Consider the following 20,393-nt stretch of genomic DNA (forward strand, 5'->3'; position numbering starts at 1 on the left):
GCGTCCCAGCGGGGCCGCGAGCGCATTCGTCACCTCTCCGGGAACTTGTTTGTATTCTTGGGAGAATGTTGAAAAATATCTCTGACCCCCAAACATTTACCTTTTGATCGGAGGTTTCCAATGTTGCTGTAGTGTATTAAAGCTGAGATGCTCATAAAAAAACCCTTTGTGTCAACATAGTAAATGACTCTAATTAGGCTGGTGGTGCAATGAAAATGCTTAATTCATTCTGATGAGGCAGAAGGAAGAGCTAAAATGTTTATAGACAATGGGTGAACAGGGAGATATAATGCTGAGTGCCAGCTTTAAATGCAAATTACCGCAGAAATCTTTCCCTCTCCACCATCCCATTCCTCCCCCTTCCTCTCTCTGTCGCCAGCACCACACTGTAATCTCCTAGTGCAGTAATTAGAAGTGAAAGGAGCCACATAGAGGGGCCTCGAAAGGCAACACTAAAGAGAATTACAGAAAAAAAATACCTGCCTTTAATAGAAGACAGCACCATTTTCCAAAGTGCACCACCACTGCAGCACTTAGCGTGGTGGCAGGATCAGAGGGGATCATTTGGAGGGGGATTACTGCGATGGGATGTAAATTTGTTGCCTTGGCCCCCTCGCCTGGACCTGACTCCACCTGCAGCGGCTGTTCGGAGGGCCGGGGCCACTCTGCCTTTTGGAAGAAAACCAGAGCAGCGCTGAGAAGCAAACCTTTTGGAGAAGGCAACTCTCGTGGTGTTTCCTTCCCTCTCCCGAAGTATGGAGCTGCAGGAGGACAAGAGCTGTGTGCTTGAAAAAGGATAGCCTGGAAGCTGCCAAGAGAGTAAAGGTGGAAACCCTACAAGGTCACCCCTGGGAGAGGTTCTCTGCGTGCTTGCAGCATCCCAGCTTCTCTCAGGGGAATTTTTACATTTGGTGAGAAGAGGGAAGAGAACGAAAGGGCAAAAAAAAAAAAAGGAGGGAGAGAAGATATCCTATACAGACTGACCACTGGCTATCACCCTTTCCTCTTTGAATATGCTCATCTGAAGCCCCTGAAATAGTGTTTCCTTGGGAGTTAAGTTGAAGAAACATTCCCATTGCCAGCTGGACTGTCTCATGTTTTAGGGTCTCTGCTATCAGCATGGACACGCACACAGCACCATGCAGATGTGTCTTGAATTTCCACATGCGGAGCCTGAGCTGAAATTGGGGTTTGTCAAATCTCCTGTGGATTAGGCTCCCTCAAGTCCTGCTTCACATCTCTTCCCCCCCACCACTAGCACACACATTGCCCCCGGAACAGCAGAAGGTCAGAACAGGAGACCAGAGATCTGCCAGTCCCAGACTATGAGATGACCAAACTCCTGAGAAAAAGCTGCTGAAATTACGTTCTGGATTGCAATCCAGTAACCGAAAATATTGTTTTTCCTCCTAGCAGCTGCGGTTGAGTCAAAGCTTAAGAAGAACAAGAAGGTGCACATGCCCTGGGGCACCGCCGAGGGATAAGGACTGGCTTTTGCCCCCAGGAGCTGGCTGGGGCAGGGGAAGAGGCAACCATCAGGTGGTGGTTCTGTGGGGACCGTGAGGCTTTGTCTCCCTGCTCTAACACAGTCTGTGGAAAAGGTCCCGCTGGGACTGAACCCCTGGGACAAGCTGCAGAAGCCCAAGGCGTGCTGCTGGAGGGCAGCGGTCAGCTCCTGCTGCCAGACCACGCTACGTTACCAACTCCCAACCATGCTGGATTTCCTGACTTAAGATATTTCCATCTGCTAAAAACCACAGGGGTGATGTGTTTTCCCCTCCCCTAAGGCAGGAGGAGCAGCCACATCCCAGAGCCTGCTCTGGGCTCAGCCATGTTCCTGCAGGACCCCGCTCTCCTGCACCGCAGGAACACAGGAGGTCCCACCAAAATCCCTCCTCTGCGCACCAACTTCAGGACCCAGCCCTCAGCAGCCTGACACAAACCTGGACAGGGGAAACCATAAGCCTTGCTCGGCTCAGCTCATCCACAAGAGATGCCCACAGCACCCACAGGACCACCACAAAGCCCCATGGATGGGTAACCCCAGGGGATGCTGCAGGACACGGCGGGCACGGCGTGCCAGCAGCCACCGCTCCCCCGGCCACGCGGCGAGCTGGAGCATCCCGGCGGCTCTTGCTCTCTCTCCCTCTCTGTGTTTGCTCAGTGAGACAGAAGCAATACCAGTTTGCAGCACAATAAACCATGTAAAGGAAGCATCAATTAACTAGAATACATGGATATAGTATTTAATTAACTGATAGGCTCACAGTTACCGGATGATGTCATGGAAACCTCGAATCTCCCGGGTGCCGCCTCACACATGCCAACTGGGGACTGGAGCCAGTGTAAATCCCGTGCAAAGTTTGAATCCCGACATTTTTAATTAAAAAAAAAAAAAAGAAAAAAAAAAGAAAAAAAGATTCTGACTCTCTTAAGTACCTTTTAATCGCCATAAACGTACGCACACCCTCGGTGCTGGGGGAGCCCTGGGTGCGATGGGTTTTGGAGCAGGGCAGACAACGGCGCTGCTCACCGCTCAAGGGCACTGCCATCAGCCATGACTTTGGGGCAGGGAGGATGAAGAATGAGCCCGCAGGGCTCTAAGGGAAAAAAGAGGGTGAAACCATAGCAGATGGGTTTTTCAAGGATACGATATAATAATACAGTGTATTTACATGGTCTCTCGTATGAAGATCTCAAAGCACTTGGGGAAGCCAACCCACAAATATTTTTGGCTGATTTCCCAGCTCCTAATTGATGTTCTCACGCTGAGTCAAGTCTGTAGCTTCTGGTTAGCACCTTTGAGCAGGAACCTGTCCCCATACTGAATCACGTAACCCTCTCCCAGGTTACAAAGCACTATTTTAACACATCTACAGCTGGGGAAACTGAGGCAAGGGGCGGTCGGGGTCCCCTGTCCAGCAGCAAGTGAGCACGAGGGGAAAGAGGTGGGAGTGGGGTGGGGAGAGCCCATGGTGAGCATTTGCTGCCTGTTAGCAAGAGCAGAGAGGGCAGTCCCTAGAGCAGAAGGGATGCACGGGCTGGGCTGGGACTTCTCCTGATCTGTCAGCACCAGCTCAGCCCCCTCAATGACCTGCGGAGACATTCAAAGGTCTCATTCCCAAAGCACCAGGCTGCTGTAGGTTTGGAAGTTGGATCCTTGCAGCCCATAAGCAAACGCCAACAACCAGCAAACAACACTCCCCAAAAGCAACATTACCCCCCAGCTGTAAGCATTAACACTTCCATCTCGTTTACCATGAGATATTTGTTGCCCAATACTAATTTTGCCCCACCCGCTTGAATTACAAGAAAGGTCCCGTATTAAAAACCATTGGGCTGAGACTCATTGCACTCCCTCTTTCAGTGCTTTGACAGGGGAACTTTAGACTTAAATACACCCAGGCAGGTGAGTAGGGTATTATCTGCTGTGCACAAAGGTGTGCGTGAGGTGTAAGTAGCCATTGTCTCTGTTTATGTGCAAATTAGTTTATGGATCCTTCTTGACAGAGTTACAGCGCCCTCCCTTAAGGGCACTGCTGATATATTACCTTTGAAAGAGAATCACAATTTATTCATTCAAACACAGCGCTAAAGATAGATGTGCACGGGAATATTTTGAAATATTACATTATATATAAAATGAAATAGGGGGAAGCTAAATTACACGGCTATAATTACTTAGAGTTCAGGTGGCATCATAAATAATCTATTCACAACCCGCTCGGTGTTTATTATGTCACCAGAGCGATGTAATTAACATGGGATAGACGGGAGCTACGCGAGGCAGATGCGTGATGCACCCAGATCAAACACGCCGCGACGCTCCTACAAAAACACACAAACACACGAAGCCATTCAGGAAAATTTGTATGAGAGTGGCAAAGACCAAAGCAGCAAGCTGACAATTTCCAGCTCCTCGCCGTACCAAGTCACCACGAGCACCTCTTTGGAACAGGCACAGTTAAACTGAGGGCACGCTGCAGTGTTTACTTGGCAAAGGCATGTATAATTTTGCATTGACCGAGTTCAGGTCAGCTCTGAAATTCTTTCTCTGCTGCTCTAAAACCAGCTCCTTGGCTGTTTGAGGTCAAACTGTTACAGGGAACAAGAAGCTGCCAAGTAAAAGCTGGGATCTGCAAGTCATCTCCATCCCACCTGCACCAGAAGTGCATGCGTTCAGATACCCCAAATTAATTGCTCACAAATTATAAGTTGTTACACAATAAAAAACTCTCAGGATATAACACAAATACAATAATTAAAAAAAAAAAAAAGACTCATTTGTGTAGTTTAATTTGTAAGTACCCATTACATTTAGTTAGGAATCAGAAGATTTCTCCACCCTCCAGTCTCGTTTCCGAACTCTTGACTCATGCAGTAAGAGGCACACGTAGACCTTAGCACTGGAAGGAAGTGTTGGAAGCAAGTCAAGGTGCCTTTGACAGCTCAAAGGAGGAATGAGATAAGCAAGTGGCAAACTTTCCATTAAAGGCACGGAAAGGTTAGAGGAATAGGTTTTTGAGAGGGGTCGTTTGGGGTCTGACAGAGTGAGGGACTGGAAAATAACCCGCTCCTGAGTCCACAGCGTCCTGAAGTTTTAGTCGCTTGAATCACGAGAATATTTTTAGGGTCTTTGAAAATCAATTTGATTGGTATTACTCCATTTCTGACTCATTCCTTTCCTTCCCATAACATTTTTCTGGATGCCATTTCCCTATATATATTGTTTTCTAATTTTGGTTCTGTAGCAGGGAAAGCAAAAGGAAGAAATAAGAGAGAGGGGGTGAAGCGGGTCAGAATCAGATTTTTCCCCATTACATATTCCTCTTATTTTTCACTGCTGTGAAAGTTTATTGCAGACAGCTTATTGCATGCTTCTACCTTGAGAGAGACCTGATACAAGGTACCAGCAGAGGAGCTCTGTTTTCTTCCACTGCTTTCCTGGTCAAATCTGGTTACTGTAAGAGCAGGAGGACTTCTCCCCCAGCCTCGAGCACTCCCATCTCAGGAGCTTCTGATCCACTGCTACTGAAATACCCTCCTTGGGCTCAGCCATTGCCCCCAAGCAAAGCAGATCAAGCTCCAGGGGCCGCGTCCTTCCCTGGGCTGCTCCCACAACCTCAGCCCAGGCCACAAGTGCACAATTTACGCAGGGGGCAGGAAGATGCCAAAATAGGTCAGGCAAAACCCAAAATTCTAGAAGGTTTTGGTCGATTCAGAATTTCCCTTTCTCTGCAGTGGGGCTGCAGGTATGAAGCACATCTTAAAAGCTGTGGAGCTTGCTGCTGGTCGAGGAGCCACCCCGCACCTCGCCAGGAGGATGGATGCAAGCACCGTGCCTTTTATTAAACAGCATCTGCCCTTCTTCTGGATATATCGCTTTATGCCAAGTGGTGTGGATGATTTTTATTTTTTTTTTCCTTAAAGTAAAGAATATTTAATGTCATCTCAAAAGAAAAACGGCCCCTTAAATTATCTGTGGCACGTCCTCTGCGCTGCACAGGAACAAAGCTCGCTCTCCCCCTGTGCCGCACTGGAGTTCGGGAGCAGCAGTGACAGTCAGGAAAGGATTTATGGGCCCAGGGGAGAGATCTGCTAGGGTCCTGTGGAACAAGATAAAATATTCCAGGGTTGTGGCTTTATTTTTTTTTCTCTTGGAGGCAGCAGAGATGAAAGATGCAGACCCGTTTCCCATGGATGGAGACCCTACCACGACACCTTCCCGTCACAGCAGAAACACCTGGGTTTCTTAGGTTAACATCCAAGTTTTCTTTCCAGGATGTTCTTCTCTCTGTTCCTAAGAAGTTTCATGGCATGAATGTGAATTTCCAAAGGTTAAAGAAAGCTCTGGAAAAGGAGAGCACAGCACACCAGGCTCCCTTCCCCTTGGGCCCTTGTGATTTTTGAGCAGGAGCTCAGAGGTCTATTTCTGATGACCACTTGCAGGTGGCACCCCATCCAGGTGGCACCATGCACAACCATCAGCCCAGCCTCAGGTTTTTAAAGGCTTTTTGCTGGCTGCTGCCTTGGGGACAGGCTGAGCTCTGGCCTCTCCATCACTGCTCACAGCTGGAGTGTGATGGAGAGGGTTGGGGTTATTTCTCCAGGACCTGCTCTCAAGGAGCAAACCCCTTGCAGGATGTCATTCCCAAAACCTGCACTGAAAATTGGTATCAACCCCATGGATTTGTACTGAAGAAAGGTAACCCGTGGGTTTTTAAGGTGAGGCACAACAACATCAAGCTGCTGAACAGCAGCACCATCACTTTAGGTCTCCCCACCATGAGACCATCTCTTCCAGACTCACCCAGTTTATTCCTGTAGGAGGAAGAGGATCAGAGACGAAGCCCTGCACGCTGCCCCCCACCCACAAAGACAAAGGGCAAAGCCTGAGCTCTGCCCCATGCCAGACCAGCCAGATGGGAGCCTGCGCTCATCCAGCAGCTCTGCAGCCACCTTCACGTGGTGTTGGGATGAAGCCAAGGAGCCCGCTGAGAGCTGCAGCAGAGCACATCAGCAGGGCACATCCGCTTCGACCGAGCCATAAAAACACCACCATGAGGTGAGGGTCCAAGCTGGCTGCTGTCCTGGCAGCTCTGACAAAGAAACACGAGGACAGGTCACTGCTCAGGAGCCCACTGGTCGCTGCCACTTCAGCATCACCACAGAGAAGAGCAGTGCGTGACTGCAGGCACATCGTCTTGGGAGCAGGATCCAAGTCTCTGATCCCAAGTCCCCAAATTGCCAGCACCAATGCTGCTCACACCTCCCCACCCTGCCTCGTGCTCACCGCTGCAGCCTGCATCCAGCACGGTGTTGGGAGCAGGGGCAAAATCCAAGCACTTGTGTGACCTGGAGGAACTTCTGCCTCTCTGCAGCCACAGGCAGGTTTGCTGGCTGCCCTAAGTGAACGCCAGCATCCACAGCAGTAGGAGATTTGATCTTATATTCTTTTAGAAAGATGTCTGTGGCAGGCTGAAGGGGATTTCAACGCAAGGCCAGCTCTCTTCCCACAGCATCCACAGCTCCCAGGACCTGCGAGCAGAGGTGAGCTGTTCCTTCAGTGCAGACATAGGTCAAAATGTGAAATTTGTTTCTCCAGCATCATCTGAGCTCTTCGCAGTTTCACAGAGGTGCTCTGCTGTCCTGTCCCTCTTAAAAATAAGGGCTAATAATGAAGCCTGGGCTTCATACATGGCTCGTGAAGCTTTTTACAATGCTGCGGAGGAATAACCACCTCCATGTCACAACAGGGCACGATCCTCCCATCTATGCAAGCGTTTGGGTGGTTATTTCATGAGACCAGTTTGCTCTAGGACATCACGAGCTGCCAGGCTGCTGCACCTAGCAGTGAGGAATTGAATCAGAGATGTTCCCAACCACATAACAGACCTGAGCCCCAAACCCTTCCCGGGGTCCCCTGATCCCCAAACCCTTCCCGGGGTCCCTGGAGCCCCATCCTCTCCTGTCGCCCTCCACCACAGCCAGTTCCCATCACAGCAGCGGTTCAGATCGAGGCTAATTGTATTTGAATCTACAGGGCACCAATTTTCCAGCAAAGGGGTTTTAATCTAACATGCAGATCTCTTGTCTCCATTCACATCACCCCAGAGGCCCATAACATAGGTCATTTGTGCATACACAATCCCGGTAATAGGATGCACAATTTTCAAACGGCTAAATCTGTGGAGAAGGAAAAAAAATGTTATTACAGGAGGAAAAAGAAAAGATTAGCTCACAGGCTGAGATCATGTTTGCCAAGTTTCCACCCAGAGAATTATTCCAGTACCGAGCTCTATGCTACCAAAATAACGGGTTTATACAGCAGGCACCGTGCCAGCTTTTTGGCTATAATTATAGTGTTTTCCTCTCTCAAGTTCCTTATTGATATCTGGATTTTTTTCCCCCCCAAAAAAAGTAAAAAGGAGGTGGAGAAACGATTTTATACATCCAACAAACCGCAGCAACACTTGATGTGGTTAAAACCGGGAAGTTTTAGCAACCTGCCAGCCTCCGACTTCACAGGGAATGTTGGTGCCACCACGAGACTGGCGAGGAGCCCCAGGGATCCATTACCGGGGTCTGAAGATGTCCCCGCTCCTCCCTTTCAAGCGAGTGCCGGAGCCGCGTGCTCCATTCAGCTGCTGCTGCGCCACACAATATTCCTTTGAGGAGATGCTTTGCAGTGACAAAATAACTGCTGACAATGTGAATCCTCGGCTTCATTTTAATTTTGTTTTACATTTTCTTTGGTATGTTTTGATCCTAAAAATCTTCAGTGCCTTTTTTTTTTTTTTATGATAATAAAGCAACTATTTATACAGCGCGGCGGAGCCATTTCGCTGCCTCTCCCCCCACCCCTTCCCATTTCCCCCAGCCAAAGGACATGAGCTGGAGGCGCGGTGCCCCTTCAATCCAGAACAGCTTCAACCCAGAGCAGGACCAGAGGGGAAGAGAAGGACCCTAGAAAGATCCTAGAAAGACTGTAAGATCAGCAGTGACACAACATTGGGCAATGCCTTTTTTATTTTTGCAAGGCATAAAAACAAACATCGAAGGACATCAAGGTGGCTGTTGGGGAACCCATCCACTGCTTGTTGAACTCACTGGTTTCCCATCCCATCTCCATCCCAAGAAGGGCCAGTCCACGATGCTCTCTCTCATGGATGCACTTGACTTCATAAATCCCCAGGAACAGGGCAATTACTATTTCTAAAAAACTCACCCTTTCATCTCCTATAATTCTGAGAAACTTCTCCAGCCACCAGCACTACTGAAATTAAAATGCCATCGGCCACAATCCCAGGAACAATTAGCCCGGCCGAGATGATTCCCGATAGTCTTGCGTATAATAAGCAATATCCAATATACCTCGACATTGTGGGATCTCTGTAAATGAAGTGACATCTCTTGCTGGACAAAGCCTGGAAATGTTATCCTTCGGTGATAGGAATCCTAAGGGGACGGCTCTTCTCCCTGGCTCGAGAGCTCCCTTAATTGTTGTAGTTGCTGGAAATTTTTAACAATTTCCCCAGCTGCTAGGCTGAGTTGCGGTGAGCCCTTTGTCTGGCTGCTGTGCCAAACAGAGGCACGGGGAGATAAGGAGAGCTGGGGGAATTGCACGGAGTGACTTACACAGCGGGAGCTCCCTCGCCCAGGCTCGTTCCTCCAGCTTCGCCACCGCTTATTATCGTCGGCACACGGCTGAAGCCAGCAGCTCCTTCACCTCCAGCACCTTGGGTGCACTTACATGGGAAGGACCCTAAAAACAAGACCCTGAACTCAACATTTTTTCACCCACCTCCCTCCTATCTTCATTTTCCGGTAAAACTGTATAGATTTAGGCTATTTATTTTGGTATTCCAGCAGTGGAGTGGGCGCTGGAGGATCTCTGGACGTAGCTCCCGGTTGTGCAGTTTGCTCTATACGGGATTTCAAGGAGGGTAACTCTTCCCCAAGAGGCTGTCATAAGCCCATTTAGTCATCTCTTGGGGGTTTTACACTTTAAATGGCCCTTTCCCACCGGATCAACCAGCAGGTCATTAGCGATGCAGCTTGGGCCCCTTGGGAAGGACTGATGTGAAATGGGACTGCAGAGCTCACAGGCCTCCCCGGGGCTGGGAGAAGCCACTTGGTGCCCCCAGACCTTTGCCTGTGCCCCAGCCACACACCGTTATTTGTCACGATGGCCACATCACTCCTCGGGCACCCAAAGGGAAGGGAAGCTGCTGCTCGGCACACCGACTTCCATCAGTTGTGGCCACATGAAGTCTCCAGGGAGCTCCACCTCAAGGCCAAACCAATGAGTCAGCTCTTCTCTGCTCCCTTGGCCTCCCAACGGACTGCTCTGCACCCTACATGACTTTTCTTTCATTCCACACAAATTTTCCTATCAGCTTTTTTGTTCCATGCCACAGACAGCAGTGCCCATATTCTGGTGCATTTTCACTTTAAAAGTCCCCCAAACTCCCTCCACAGGGACCTGTTTTCATAATGAACTGATTTCCCCCCTCTTTTTTAGGGGGGCATCAGCAGTGGTTGAGCTAGGCTAGCAGGAGCTGCCCTGACAGCTACGCTGTGCATGAACCAGGTCTTCCCATACAGACCCAGGAGACAGGACCACAACACCCATAGCTCCATCCATGTCAGCTGAGCTAAGTTTTGTTTTTTTTTTTCAGCAAACTTGGCCCACGGGTCCTAATCTGAGGCATTCCAAGGTTTCATTTGTCCCCTCCTTAATCAATAAATGACATCCCATAGCCAAGAGCCCCACTGGTTCCACCAGGACTATCCAGCCCAGGAGCATCCGCAGCATACAGGTGGCTGGGGCTGCAGCCTGAGCTCTTCCTTCAAGAAAACACATCATCTCCAAATGCACCTTGCAGCTTATAAACACCAAGAAATTCCTCCTGCCACATGAGAGCTTCCAGAGCACTGTGCTGAGCTGCATGGGTTCAGCTTCCTTTCAGATCCACACGGTGACAGCTTGGCAGATACATTTATGGGTGCTGGCAGCTCCAGCCAGGGGACAACCAAGGTTGGGACAATGACCATGCCCAGCTAGCTTCATCTCTGGATCCCAAATTGTTCCTCACAGAGCTTTCTGTTAGTGATACTTGCGTCTTGCTCCCAGAAATCCAATTACTCCAAATAACTACGAGCACACCACCCAGGTTTTGCAGAATTCGCCTCATCCTGCAAACAGATTTCTGCTTCGTCGCCACTTTACTTCTGTCCCCCGCCGTCCTGGGGGACGCAGCATCCTTCAAGGACGTGTCAGAGGAGCACGCTATCCCGGCATGCTCTCGCTTTGAGGCCTAGCAGCTGAATCACCCCCAGCCCTATTTTCTTTTGCGGTGGTAGATTAGCGCGAGGGCTTATGACCTGCCATCTGTCACTGCAGTCTGCTGACTGCGAGTCCCCGCTCTCGCCGCAACATTGCTGAGGAGGTGGAAGGCTCGAGGGGGGGGGAGGAGGAAAACCACTCCATCCTGCTGCCTCCTTGCTCCGGTTCAAACCCAGGGAGGATAGGGCTAGGGAGGATCAACCCACCAGGGGTTTGGTTTGTTGCAGCAGTGCCCGGCCGGGGGCTCCGCGGCGCGGCTCTGGCGGCCCCTCCGAGGCAGCCTGCGCCCAACCTGCGGCTCCCGCATGCTGTTCGCTCACACCTGCTGAAGCTCTCCCAGCCTTGCCAGGGAGAGGCAGGCAATGTGACCATGCATCTGGCTTCCTGGCAAGGAGAGGATTGCCTCTGGAGCCGTGCCAGCGCAGTCCATCTCCTCCTGAATATAGTGCATGAAGGAAAAAAAAAAAAAGCCACCGAACGCACAACCCCGGCTCGCGGAGAGCAAGGGGCCAGCGGGACCACGCACCGCAGCATTTGGGAGCCCCACAGCCAGGATCCAGCCCCCGGGGTTGGGGACAAAGCAGAGCAGGAGCTGCTCAGCCCCCCTGCTCGATCCCAAGGCGGCTGCTTGCGAAGCTCCTGCCCTGAGGAAAGGAGAGGACTCTGCACTGCAGTGAGGAGTCACAAGCCAGCAGCTCATCCTTGAAGGCTGCGGGAAGGAGCGCTCCCACCTCCTGGCGCTTTGCTGGAGGAAAAAAAAAAAAAAATCACAGCACAACTTCTCCAACAGCTCCCACTGAGTCGCAGTGTAACCAAACCAGAACCCACTGGCTCCGTCCCTGCTGGAGCAGAGGGAGCTTTTCCAGCTCAGCTCCTTTCTGCCTTAAAAATAAGACAATGGAAGGCAATTCAGGCAAAGGCCGTGGCAATACAGCCATGGCATCAGACTTCTCCCTGCAGTGCTCCCTTCAACCTCCTGCTCCTAAAATGGTTCCTACTGAAATGCCCGGCCCTTTCCAGTGCCTGAAACCGAGCTCCCCATTTTTCTGCTGGGACTTGGGCTCAGATCATTCCCCCCAGCCACCTGTGAGCTCCTGCTGACCTTGTAAAACCCCAGCACAGGAGGAAGAGCCAACAGGCAGGGATGGCAGAGCCAGTGGTCTGGGACCTGTGTCCTCAGCACGACTGACCCTGCCTGAGCACCGAGCCCTGGCACCCAGGGAGCAGCAGCCCTCCAAATTGGCCTCCAAGCAGCTCCCCTGCCCTCAGCCACCGCTCAGGTCTGTCAGTGCCAGGCTGCTCACATCCTCCTACGCCACGTGAGAAGTCTCCAGAGATGCGTTTCTCTGGCTGAGAGAGAAGAACAGACCCAGGAACCAAAGGAAGGGAGGAAGTTAAATTCTTCTTCCCACCTGACATCCACGGGGACTGTTTCAACATGAGCTGATTCAGCTTCAGAGCTCAGCCAGACCCCGAGTAACTAGCAGCAGAAATAGAAATTAAGGTGTGTGTAAGGGGAAGGTAAGCTGCTACCTTTCAGAAGTCGTTCTTTACTCAGACACCCTTCCACATCCACAGGTGTGCATGAAAACACTGCTGTGCACACTGTGGTCAGATGCCACATCTGAGCAACCCCTTCCAAGCAGCGATGCCCCCAGGATATGGGATTGGTGATCAGGAGCCCGTAGCCCTGGCACTGCCAGCCCTGCCTTGAGCTCAGCATGGAGCCATGCCCAGGGTCCAGATATTTCCAGAAATTAGGTTATCCCAGCCCCGATCTGATATCAGCAGCGAGTCCCACCAAGCCAGGGCTGTCTTGCCCCTGGACGTCCCCATCCATGCCCTCTTTCAGTGTGCTGCCTGGATGGATTAGGACAATTTTGCCTGCTCAGGTACCCAAAAATCCCAGAGCAGTGACCCCCGTGCACACCGAGCATCTCAGCACACGGCACACAGCAACCGGGCTTGCTGCAAGCGGTCAAGCTATTCCTGCAGCATCTGTGCAGCAGGGCTGACACAGCTTGAAAAATCACTGTACACGTGTTACGTGATGTACACGCACATATTTCTGTGCAAGAAACCTCAATCAGGAGCACGACACCTTTTGTCATAAGACAGCAGGACCTGAACATCCAGCACCGCTCTCATGCCACACGTACGGCATGCATGAAATCAGCCAGGCTGCCTTATCCCCTCCAGCCACGCCGCACTCAGGGATGCTGCAAAAACACACTGAGCAAAAGAGGACAGATGAAGGGCAAGGACATGGGCTGCAGGATTTGGCATCAAAGCAGAAGCTGTTCAACCTCAGTTTTCCTGAGATTGTTTGGGGTCAGTGCCTGAGAGGTGCTGTGCGGTGCTGCTGCTGAACAGCGCTGGTTTGGGTGATGTAAACCAGGTCTCACTAAGCGCTTGTTGTTTCCAGATCAGCCAGTAAAGCTCCTGGAATTGCACCCAGGGATGCGGTCAGGCAGAGCTGCAGGCAGAAGACCCAGGTTTCCAGCAGGAGCCCACACGTGGATGTGGATCACGCCAACCCTTGCGCACAGGCGAGTTGGTGAGACCTTCTGGACTGCAAACCCAAAGGGCTGAAGACCACTGAGCCACTTCTCTCCTTGAGGTCCCACTAAGCTTCACTGGCCCCTTTTTGCACCAAAGCCCATGCTTCGGGATTTCTAGAAGATGTTCTGCTGCATGAACCGTGCACATCAAATTCTTGTGCATTAGACAGGCAGAGAAGCTAAAAAGTCATTTGGAAATAAGGAAGTGTGTAAGTTACTCTAGCTTGAGGGCTCCAGTAATTTATGCACTGAGAATTTATACAGGTCATGTACCTATTTACTTTGCTGTGCTCTAAAAAAATGCACAGTTACCTTAGCAACTTTAATATTGCAAGAGAGTACAGAGCTTTCTTAAAGAGACATTGTCGAGAGCGGTCAGCCTGACCGGCTGCTCCCCTGCTCTCCTGTGTGCAGGATCTGCATTCACAGGCATTTTCCCCTCAGATCAAATATACTTTTTGTGATTTTAACAATGAACAACCCAACTCGGAACTCATTGACATCAGCTAAGAGTAAACAAAAACAAGCCTACCATGTGCAAGAATGAAAAAGCACCATCAGAAATGCACAGAATTTACTCATTTCATCATCGCGGCGTGTTCTGAGAGCTTAAAATAATTTTTCAATTTGTGGAAATTGCCGAGACTCCATAAAAACATAAAGCATGCTAGTTGCACCTTGGGGGCTGTTGGGTTTAAGAAAGCATTGTAGAAATCTAATCAGCAGCTGAGGCAATGAGTGCCCGACCTCCCAAATTTGTTTTATTCTCATCTCACTCCAGGATTTTTCTCTGGATGTGCTTGCGGAGTGTTTTTCCTGAAGCCAAACAGAAAGTCTCTAGAAAAGGCTCTCGAGGAGGTAAGACACAGAAGTAACCCTTCAGAAGGGAGATGCCACCTCTGCCTGCTCACCTGCTGCATCCTCTGCAGCCACTGAGAGAATAGGAAAGCCACAACGGGGGCACTAAATCAAGGAGGGTCCGTGCCACAAAGCAATTGGGATGTTGTTAGACCACAGTCAGAACAGCCTGGACCTGCTGCCCAGGGGCACGGCTGGAATTTTGGCCCTTATCCCCCTAGCTATACACGCAAGTCATCACAAACTACAAAGAACACGATAAAATAGCATTTTTTTTCCCCACACTTATGTAACAACCACCCAGCTTTCATTAAAATATTAAGGATTTCTCTCCCAAAGAAGTCTGGTTTTGCAAACCTGGGAGAGCAGACACTAGATTTAAACAGCCTTTTTTTTTTTTTTTTTTTTAGCAGCTATAAACATGATATATTTCCTGCAGCACGCTGGGAACATAGGAGGTGCCTCTGCCACGCACACAAAGGTTGCACACGTTTATCGATAAGCCCCCGTTTTCTGGGTGACCGCTTAACCCCTCTGTCATCCAAAAGGAGTCAAATTGTGCCTCTTTTTTAATCAAAGGGACAAAAAAGGCAAGCGAGATGTTGCCTCTCCCTTGTGAATAGCGCATGCCTCTAATCAAACCCTGCAGCAGCAGGCCCATAGGGCTGTGTTTCAGATGGATGGTGCCTGAGCATTAGGGGCAGCACCTAACCCTAATTTCTCCACTTTTAGAGCCCAGGAATCCCACCCAGGAGCTGTCTGAGCAGATGCCCTCTGAAGCCACAGGGCAGGGCTGAGCTGGGGGTCCATTATTTCTCCTCTTGCCCTCACCGTTGAACACAACCCAAACTCAGTGATTTCCCTTTAATATTGCACCCAACTGTCCCATCCACACCCAGCAGCCCTCCCCTGCCATCTGAACCGTCTCAGGGTTGTGCTGCCCACACCATGCACGGAGACAGGGAGCAACAGCAGGGCAAGGAGCCAAAACCCCATCAGCATCATCCCTTTGCACCCCAGCCCCGTGGAAACCAGCAGAGACCACACAGAAAATAACACAACTTTAAGGCATGGCTGCTGCAAGGGAACCTCTCCTCCATCTCCGAGGTGCTCCAGCAGACCCACACCAAGCAGCGAGGTCCTTGGCTTGAGAGCATCCTCCAGGAGCAGCAGGGTGATAAATCTGGAGCTAAAATAAGATCTAAAGCAGCACCCCGTTTTCTCTCCCACCAAAGCACAAGCCTTGCACCCTCCCTTCTGGGAGGAAGGAGGCTGGGGAGAGGAGGGGAGAGGAGGCTGGGTGGCAGGGAGCTGCTCTGCTCCCCTCCTCCCCGCGAGGCAGCAATCTGCCTCCCGTGCCCAGGTACCGCAGGCAGCGCGCCGCTTTGCCAACGCACTGTCAGATCCGCGCCGCGTCAGAACGAGCCCCGCCACATTAATTCAACTCGGTGGATTTAAAAAAAAAAAAATAGAATAAATAAATAAATAAAGGGAAGGCAGGACAAGGCGCAGCAGATGGCTGAGGACAGATACTGCAGCCCATTCTTCCTTGCTCTGCAAGAAAACAGCTTCACTCTCTGCTGTTTGTCATGCTGCTCCTAGCTTTTTTTTTTTTTCTTTTCATCTAAAAAAAAATGCAGAAACTTGTGTCCAAATAGCCCAGGTTTCCATGTTTTTGTTGTCTCTACTGAAATTTTGTGCATTTCCATCCCCGTTGCAGCTCTCGAGGCCACATGGCACAATGAGGGTGCGATTGCTATGAGATAATCACACCCTTGGGGTGTTATTAAGCACAAGGCTATGCCTCGTGCCTCTCGTTCTCCAGGGATGTGATTATATCATGATAACCAAACTCCCCAGAGACACCTTATTGCAATTATGACATTTCTTTCAGGTTTATGTATGAATACATTATTCAAGGAAATTACTTTGATCACCAGAAACTTCCACTTAGTGTTCAAATACTTAAACTGGCTGGTTTACAGAGATGAAGTTCCTTCCTTACAGTGTTTGACAGGGAGAGAAACAGGGCTTTTAATCTGAGCAGAGCAGCACGAGGGCCTAATCACCAGCATGAACTGGTGATCTCTTATTTAGGATGGCAGTCTCTCAAATAACCAAACTAATCCAACGATGCAATCCCCGCTTTGGCTGCCCCAGCGCCTGCAGAATTACCCCAACGAGCAATTCCCCTAAATAAGAGTTTAGGATAAAAAAAAGAATTGAAGTCAGAACTATTACCTTTAGCTTCACAGGCACGAAGACCTGGGGGACTCAAGGACCAGCAGCTCCTCTTAGTGACTTTATAAACTTGGCTGCACCCCTTTAGCTTGAATGGCCTCACCTGTATAAGGCACCCAGCGCCACAGCCAGGTGTTTCAGAAGATCTCCAACATTTGTTCTCAATGCTTGGCCAAAAGGCTCCAGCAAAACTCATTAGTTAAGTGTGCCCACCTGCCTCTCTCTGCCACGGACATCCCCGTGGCAGCAGGAGCTGCTCGTGCTGCTGGTTTTCTGCTCCCATCGTGGTGCGAGCACAATCCCATCCACAGTGCTGAAGGGTTAAATGATTGCGGGGCCGGAATTGCCTGCACAGATTAGTGGTAGGGCAAAATCAAGGTCACGCGAAAGGCCAGCACAGTGCCACAGATGGATAGTGTGAGCTGATAAAAGGTGCGGCCAGAAGGGCTCCAAAGCCCATAAGGATTCTTCAGGGAGCGACTGAATTAAAACAGAGAGGCAGAAATACCACCTGCACCCCAATAGCAATGAGTATCCCCCAGGGACCCCGGGACTCAGCAGGAGGGTACTGCGTGTCCGTCCCCGTGTTTGTTTGCTGACCTTGGCTGAGTGTTTATGAAATACATATCGGTTATCGACCGCTCTCCCCAGTCCTCACCAGGGCAGACCCAGCAGTTAGCAGCACGGGTCTGGTGGTGGAGGAGCACTGAAGCACGCACGGATGCTCGAAAAAGGGGTGATGAGGTCTGTGTGCCAGCAAAAAGCTCGGTAAATGAGCATCAAAAACTCAACGGCATCACCCCCAGATTATCATTATTATTTTTTTTTGTCCCCATGCCCAGTGGTGCTCCTTGCCTCCTGCTCTTGATGGCACTGATACTGTTCTGTGTAGGATGCCACCAAAGCCACCTCGCTCTGGGACAAAGGGCAGTCCCAGGGGAGCAAAGAGCATGTTCTCCAATTTTTGCATCCCCTTTCAAATTAAAAAAAAAAAAAATAATAATAATAATTAAAAAAAAGAATTCTGAGGAGCTGGTTTGATGGCTTCCACAGATCCGGGAGGCTGCAGACCACGTACGTGTGCTCTGAAGGCCACCACCTGCTTCCGAAAACCTTGTCCTCCTGGGGACCAATCTACGAGCATCTTCGAGCTGACTTTGTGACGCTGTCCCACCTGCAGGCGTGGAAGACAAAAGCTCCTGGTCCCTGCAAGACCTTCTGATAACTGCTGCGATTCTCCCTGAGCCTTCCCAGCGCCTCCCGGAGCCCGGCGCGCTCACACCTCGCGCTCTGGATTTGAGAAGCAAAGAGGAAGCGTCAGCAAATCTGTTACTCAGGTGATGCCTCGCTTACAACAGCCACGGGAACATTTCTGCCACGAAAGCCAAATATAAATATAAGGTGCTAAAGATAATGACAGTGTGCTTTACCAGCCTCTCATCGCCGTACGGTTATTGGGGTACTGCTGAAGCTCTGGTGGACTTCGTGCGTCCCGCATCCATTCCTAGTGGAGAAGGTGACTCCAGCCAGCGGCAGCTTATTGCCCACAGTTTACCAAGTTAATTGAAATGAGCTTAAAACCAGCTCAAATGATCCAATTCCTACACATGTGACTTCGTTTCCATCTCCTTTCTGACTCTTACTGTGGGCTGGGACTTACAACGCTTCCCCCTGCCGCTATCTCAGCTTTTTTCAAACTCTGTTTTTCTTTGTGTTATGGGTTTGAGCAGAAACTCCACATTTAATGGGTTATCAGGGAAATCACCTCTCACTTACCCCGTAATGACACAACTTACCTGCATGTGGGTGGCCAGGGGGGTGCTGGGGGTGTGGGGACCTGCTCGTGGAGGGCAGCAAGGGGGCTCCTGCCTGGCCCTGCCTCTGTCCCCCCACTGCCCACCAGCACGGCTGCTGCCTCCCTCCTCGACACAAACAGGAGAGACAATCTGCATACAGCCCTTGGACAATTAGCAAGAGAAATAATTACAGTTTTTTAAAGGCGCCCTTAATGAATCCGGTCCTCTGTTTATAATGAATGTATTGATCAAGGGAACATCCTCCATCAATGCCTCTCTCCAAGCTAGATAACTCTCCTCGTGGTGACAAATAAATGCACTTGCTTTGGTGTACTTGGTTCTCATAAGGACAATTACGCAAGGACAGCATCGATGCTGCCAGAAAATGAAATCAAGAGAGGGAAGTCAGTGGTTGCCAGAGCCTGTACCTTCTGAAATTTGATTCTCCCCCAAAGACACGGCTCCAGCCCGGCGATATTTGCAGAGGTGACACGGCTCACAGCCTGTCCCCGCGCCGGAAAATTCATCGAGGGTAGGAGAAGCCAAATAAATAAATAAATAAATAAAAAGGGAGGAGAAAGGAAGAAATCAAGCGCTCGGATATTTAAAGCCGGGCCTTTTTTAAAATAAATGCACAATGAAAGGTTACGCTGTCATTAAAGGAGTAGCCAACACTTCCCAGAGCAGTTAGCACAGCGCTGCAGCCGGCACTTTGCATTTGCAGCTAATCTGCCAGTGATTAAACGAGCTGTTATTGAGCATTTGCCCTGTTGAACCAGGTTTTTCTCATCCTTATTAATCATTCATTTTACACTACAGTAGCCTCCTGTCTTTAAGCAAAACATCTTTTTTCCTTTTCTTTTTTTTTTTTTCTTCAATAGGCAAATTTTTTAGTTTTTTCTTTTTCCTCCGGTGATGTCCTTTACGTTCACAAGAGCAGACTGCTGAAGAAAAGCGAGAACAAAACCTGGGGAGAGCTCTAAAGAGCGTGGGGAAGCAAATTCTTTTTGCAGTCAAACTTCGGGAGTTAAAAGTAGAGGACATGGCTGGAGCCACTAAGCTGTGGTGTAAACACGGCCATTTAAGAGGATTTGCATACCATTTATTAACCTTCCAGGAGAACTACACGGACCCCAGGCAGGGAAAACAACTGTGTACACATGTTGGTTTCATTCTTGTTATCGAAATATAGCTTCTGCCAGCCACCCCCCAGCATCTTCCACGGGCAGATAACGGAGGGAGAGGGAAGGGGGTGGATGCCCCCGGCCCCGTTGGGTTTTGTGAGACCTGGGATTTTTTTGGCATGGTTTCCAGAAGCCAGGGGCTGCCCCTGGCTGGTGCCTGAGGAGCAGAAGCAGAGGTGGGCCCGGGATGGATCACAAAACCCTAACTGAGGATTTTGCCCCACGTCCCCACCACTGATGCCTCAGCTTCCTCATCAGCATCGCCTCCTCTCCTCTGCTGGCACTCCCAGGCCGCTGGTGGCCACACGTGCAAGGTGTCTCGCTTCCCTTTCACTGCTAGCAATGGGTACTTGCTACATAAATTTCAAGGTGTTTAATAAAAAATTCTCAGTAGTGAATTTCACAACTGTCTGGAGAGGAAACCCTCTGTGATGGTACGTTACGGAGACAGTGGGTGGGCAATGCCCTGGGGCCCAGGAGCTGCAGCTTTCCCTCCTCACCCTACCCCAGATTTGAACAGCTCCTGAGTCCCTCCGACCACATTTTCATTGCTGGCAGAAATCTGTCTGGCACCTTGATCCTACAACCTCGGGGTTTTGGGTACCTTTGCTGGCTTGTACCCCAGCAGCAGCTTGAGCCCTGGGTGTCCCTGTCCCTTAGCCGGCATCCTGGGGTACCAGGGCTGCAAAAAGAAGGATGAAGACCCCTCCGAGGTATCAGAAAGGCACAGATTTCCCCCCAGAAGTGCTCTTCAGTCCCACCAGCACCAACAGGCACATGAGGTTTGCTGGCTCCCAGTGGGGAATAACCCACAAGGAACATCCCCAAACCAAGTCCAGCTTGCAAGTCCAGCTCAGTGCCTGGTTCTGGGGAAGTCATTTAGGGTAGGTAAGGCTTCCAGGGT

The 20,393-nt window shown here is 50.3% G+C and overlaps 1 long non-coding RNA gene across 5 annotated transcripts; it reads right to left on the reverse strand.

Annotated features, from left to right (window-relative positions):
• Positions 1-4,844: 4,844 nt before the first annotated feature.
• On the reverse strand, positions 4,845-19,014 carry LOC137865519 (uncharacterized). Of its 5 annotated transcripts, none has more exons than XR_011101955.1 (6): positions 18,734-19,014; positions 18,306-18,467; positions 16,510-17,799; positions 9,139-9,265; positions 8,875-9,012; positions 4,845-7,686 (listed from the first exon to the last, which is right to left on the reverse strand). It is a non-coding gene; the product is annotated as an uncharacterized lncRNA (long non-coding RNA). The 5 variants fall into 5 exon arrangements; XR_011101957.1 differs by lacking the exon at positions 18,306-18,467 and having other exon boundaries at positions 16,510-16,612; positions 16,723-17,799; positions 18,734-19,013; XR_011101958.1 differs by lacking the exon at positions 18,306-18,467 and having other exon boundaries at positions 16,510-16,856; positions 17,588-17,799; positions 18,734-19,011.
• Between the last annotated feature and the right edge of the window lie 1,379 nt (positions 19,015-20,393).

This window comes from Anas acuta, chromosome 16, assembly GCF_963932015.1.
Source record: "Anas acuta chromosome 16, bAnaAcu1.1, whole genome shotgun sequence".
Taxonomy (NCBI): domain Eukaryota; kingdom Metazoa; phylum Chordata; class Aves; order Anseriformes; family Anatidae; genus Anas; species Anas acuta.